The sequence below is a fragment of the Arachis ipaensis genome, chromosome B4 (genome assembly GCF_059453495.1).
Source record: "Arachis ipaensis isolate K30076 ecotype BB chromosome B4, ASM5945349v1, whole genome shotgun sequence".
Taxonomy (NCBI): Eukaryota; Viridiplantae; Streptophyta; class Magnoliopsida; order Fabales; family Fabaceae; genus Arachis; species Arachis ipaensis.
Genome location: NC_142439.1, coordinates 11,969,727 through 11,975,726, shown reverse-complemented (window position 1 = coordinate 11,975,726; position 6,000 = coordinate 11,969,727).

Below are 6,000 nucleotides of genomic sequence, written 5' to 3'. Positions count from 1 at the left end.
TATGGTTGAGTTTTTTTTTATCACTATCATTTAATGTTCATCAACGTGATTTATGAGAAATACGTTTTTTTCTCAAAAATATTTTTGAATGAAAAAAACTTACATTGCTTGAATAACCTTTATATTATGTTTAAAGATCCAATATTTGAGGCATAAACTGAGGCCCAAAAGTCAGAGCGCCCAAGGGAATTCAATTTCACAAAATCCCATTATGCTATAACGGAAATGAATCTTTTCTATTTTTTTTAATACTCCGAAAGAATAGAGTGTAATTTCTCACTTTTAATTCTATAAGTGAGACCAAAATTAAATAGAAGAGAAAGAACAATAAAAAATAGATCCTACACTAAACACCATCCATTTTTTTTCTCACTGAAAAGAATCCACTCGCATGCCGCAACAACCTCTCAGCTCAGGCTCCCAAAGTCATCGGCAGCTAGTACAAATCTGACACTATACTCCCTTAACCATAGCACGTGTTACCAAAAGATAAAATCTCTTTATATCTTCACATATTCACATCTTTATAGTAGAGCGAACCAAATTCTAATCTAACTCGTAACTAACTATTATTCCAACAAAAATCAAGGATTAACGGGCTCATCATTTGAATCCATTGCTATTTTAATTTTTATTACATATGGCCCAAGAACTAAGTTTGGTGGAATGCTGAATTAGTTGTCCAATTAAGGTATTTTATGTCCTGACAAAAAAAACAAAAAGGTATTTTTATGATGAATGATATATGGCTTGATTAATATAAATAAATTAAATAAGCTCCGGGCTTTCATTAACCTCGTAAGTTATCTTTTATTTGTATTGATTAGTTAAGTTTACTCAATTTGAATACTCCCGCACCTGTACGTTAGCTTTATCATAGTATATAAAAATTCTGCACGATTGGTGTTATTATTAAAAATAAAGATAAAAATTAATAATATCTAAATATATGACAAATATTTTTAAAATATTAAAATATGAAAAGGAAATTATTTTGAAATTAATAGCTAGCAGGGAGAGTATACTATAAATAAACTCTTAGCAATTCCAGCATAGGTCTGCATATTCAAATTCAAGGATTTCAACTTAATTACGTATCTAATCTAAAGATCTATCTAATATCATTCAAACTTATTCATCATCAACGTGAAATAATCAATATTGGATAATGTATAGCTGACACAAATGATAATTGAAACACGAAACGTGGAGTATTTTTTCAGCAATCCCAGCTGGTTTAATTTAAATAAAACACATAAATATTAGTAGCTGCCTTAGATTGCGACTTATACCGGAAAAATGAGAAAAAAAATAAAATTGTTGAGTATAGATAAAACTATTTTCTATTTTAATTTGTTTTATTCCACGTAAATCGGCACATTATACGAAAAAGTAATCTTGATCATGCATGCATGAGTCCCTTTTTCTCCAAATAAAACGTTTTGCCTTTTGTAACCATTTTAGTATAAAAATGAAACTTGTGATTTTCCACTTAGTGTTCAAATTGAAGTAATAATTTTGGCCTAACTGTACTGTCTTGTATTAGCAAGTAACTAATACCCAATGAAGCAATGAAGCATTTCTTTTAAAGGAAAATAGGGGGCAGGGAAGGCGTACCCGCATCCAGATGCATCCATAGTTATTTCTAAATCTTAATATGATTTTTTTTTTTTATATCACAAATCAAACCCAAGATCATTATTGGTAGTTAAAAGAATGGTGGTAATGATAAACATATAATAACTCAAATTGTTTTATGTAACGTAATATTCATCATTTTATGTATGTAATAATATTTATAATTATACATTTTTTACATCTAATATTATTCTATTATTTCAATGGTAATTAAGAAATATAAAATAGGATAGTCAATAATTAAGAAATATAAAATAAAGTAATTTTAAGTTATTTTAGACTAATTTTTTATTGTCTTTTAAACACTTATAAAAAATTAATGTACTTACTATAATGTCAACTTTTTCATTTCATTTCATTAAAATTACTTACTTTAATTTGCATATATACACACCAAATTTTTTTTTTTTTTTTGAATCAAACTAAACCCTTGATCAAGTCTGAAAAAAACAGTAGCTAGAAAAAATGTAAAAAGAAAAAAGGTTCCTCCCAAAATAAAATAAACCAATCCTTTCACTTAAAAAGCTTCATTGGCTTATATTCGTCAACTATTATTATTATTATTATTAAAAACCATGCATGAAGATAATTAAAACCAAAAAAGGAAACATGAAATTAAAGAAAGAAAGAAAGAACAAAAGAAGTTGAGATGAGAACAACATCGTCAAAGATAGATGTTGCCCCAAATAATTGATGATTTATTCTACATACTCAAGAGGGACTGAGAAAACAACAAGAAGCAAGTATTCACAAATGACAATGGAGCTTTAAAGAATTCATATGGATGCTATATCTATAATCTATCCAAGCATATATATGCAGAATATATATTTCTTACTAGTACTGTATTTCGAAGGGTTTTTTTTTTTAATCATTTTTAGATGAAATGATTTTTTTTTTCTTTAGTATGTAATTGGACATTGACCTTACATAGAATACCTTATCTTAATTCTTGGGGGTTACATCAGGCCTAAAAGGATATAATTTCTTTAATATATGGGTTTTTATCTCAATCATATGAAATAAAGAATAATTATAATTAATATGTTTCTTTTAGGAGTAGTTTTATTTTTATTCTTTTATATTTAATTGTCAACTTCTATTTCTTCTTTTAATATGTTTCTTCTTTTAAGAGAGAAAATATTAGAGTGCATTTGGTTTGTGTTTTTATTTTTAATATTTTCTGTTTTTAGATTTTATAAAAAAAAATAAAAACAATAAAATTCTGTTTTTTATTTTTTATTTTTTTTTTTTTACAAAATTCAAAAAAAAAAAAACTAAAAATATATAAAAATAAAAAATAAAAATACAAACCAAACACATCCTAATTTTTCCACAATTGTTTTTGTCAAATATTAAATTTTTTAAAATAAAAATAATAGTTTTCTATTGACTTATTGTTTTCGTTAATGAATGGTACGAATTTTAATGGAATGAAGGTAAACGGTGGTGATGCAATGATGCCTCTTAATTAGTGTTAATTAAGAATGTGCTCCAGTAGTGTTAAGTTTAGTACTTGAGTTTTATTATAACAACTCCAATGCTACATCTCATTTCAATTTGATTTCTCGGATTTCATAAAATATTATATTAATATTTATAAAATTATATATCATAAATAATAATTTGAGATTAAATATAAAATTAATTACTCTAATATTTAGTCTCAATTAAATTTAAATATTTTCTAATTTTCAATTATTCTATTAAAATAATTATATAAGTGATAAAATAAGATCAATTTCATTTTATTTATTAATTCTAATATAAATTTTAATTTTAAATCAGATAATTTTTTATAAGTATTTAAAAACACTCAATTAGAATTATTCTTAAAAAATAATATTTTTTCAGCTAATATATGAATTAATTTTTATAAATTATTTTTTATTTTAAATTTTAAATTTAAATTCTAAATCATAACTCTAAATTTTAAATTTTGATATCAAGTCTAATTTATCCAAAAATAAATCTATCATTAATGTCACGATACTATTTTTTTTAGTTTAAATTGATAAAAAAGATATATGAATAATATAGTTATATATATATATATATATATATATATATATATATATATATATATATATGCTAATAAGAGGAGACACCGAAGTATATGAATGATTATATAATAATAACTGATTGTGTGAATATTAGACTTGAGTTAAAGGTTCAATTTTTATTCAAACCAGAATATGCTTATTATATGCATGCATGTGTGAGGGTTTAAGTTCTTTAGGCATGCAGTTGAATTAGAATTGAAGTTATTATATGCACTCGTCATATATACCAATTACCATATACGTAATTAAAGGAAAGAATATATGTACTCACGTACCCTTAGACTAAATCAAAATGTTGACTTGCTAAGCCTTCAATTTATAACATTCCATTTGTTCATTGTATCCTAAATCAAATTTTATACTGATTACATATATCCTTCAAGAAATATAGCTGTCTTCAACTTATATTGAAAAATTAAATAAAAAAGAGAGGAAAAAAAAAGTCAATTAAAAAAATCTGGAAACTTCAACGAGCTGAACTCAAATTCTATAACAAACGGATATATGGTAGGGTGAGAGTACGGATTGGTTTGGTTCAGGTTTATGGTAAAATTAGATTCGAACTGATTAAAATATAATTGGTTTGGTTTGGTTCGAATTTATATTTTTGTGTATATATATTCAAACTAAATTAAACCGATTAAAAATGGATTGGTTCGGTTCGGATAATTGGGTAATCGATGACTTTGAAATTCATAAAAAAAATCAAATTTTTATCTTAAAAATTCAACAAGTACAATAAACATGTAACATCAATAGAAATAATCCAAACATGTTAAACACCAAGTACATTAAAAACTAAACTCATTAAAATCCAAACATATTAATAATGAATAATCATTGTCTAATAGAAAAGCCATATATATTTTTTTATTTAATTAATATATGATCGGGTTCGCGGGTTGGTTCGGGTTTTGCACCTCCAAAACCGATATCCGAATCAATCACTAACAAAAGTCATCAGTTTGGTTCGGGTTGGACCCGATTCCCCGTTAATTTTAGAATTAATTTAATTGGTTCAGTTCGGATTTGGACGGATAATCGAGTACCTACTATTCATATTCATCCCTAATATATAATACAAATAAATAAATAAATAAAAGTTAAAAAAAAAAATCTATAAAATATAACCTGTATCCTCCTTGGATTCATCACTAGAAGCCATTGCCATTGGTCGAGAAGGCAACTACTCGAAGAGAAGGCAACTTTAATCATAAATTATAGGCCATTTGTGTTATGTTATATTTTTATGGAATTATACTATATAATTACAGTAATGTTAGGAAGACAAAAAAATTATTCAAAATTTATTTTATTTAATATTAATTAATTATTATAATAATTAATTAATATTAAATAAAATAAATTTTATCTATTTTTTATTAATATTTTTTTGTTATGAAACATTTTCGATGTAAATATAATGAATTATTAACGTGACTATCAGACGTCTGTTTTTTAACTTATGTTATTGTTAATAAATGTATGAAAGAGTTCTCATTAGCGTGAGATGAGTCAATGTGTTAAGTGGTTTAAATTAGTTTTAAAAATAATTGAAAGACAATAAAAATCAATTTAAAGTAGTTAATTTTTTTATTTTGTATTTATTAATTATTATTAAAATAAAATAAATAATTTTAAATGTAATAAACATAGAATGATAAATGTTAGTGTATGTACCATGTGGTGCACAAAAAATATTTATTTAATTTATGTTTTTATTTATATTTTTTATTAATTTATTTAATTTATATAAAAATCATTAAGAGTTTTAACTCATCTTTTTAACTATTCTTCTAATTTTTAAATAAAGACAATTTTGTATTTTTTTTAATATATATATATATATATATTTTTTTTTTTTACTCATTTAAATATATTAAGAAGATAAATTAGATCTCTTAATCACTACTTATTTTATTATTCTAAAATTATATTTTTGTATAAATATCTTTCAATAATTACTAAAGATATATAAATTTATAGTACATATTACTTTAGCTAGCCCTATCAACGATGAAAATCAACATAATCATGATTCATATATTTGACGTACTTATTATTAGTTGTAGTTTTTATTCTTTATTTGAATATTTGACTAATTAATTCAGAGATATATATATATATATATTTTATTTGTAAATCATATTAATTAAGGTTGATATATAATAAAAGAAAGATATAAATTAAATTTATTAGAATAATTAAAAATTAGTAGAATTTTAGTCATCGAATATTAATTTTTGTATAATTTAAAAGAATATACTTTTGTAAAATATTTTGATAAGAGAGAACAGAG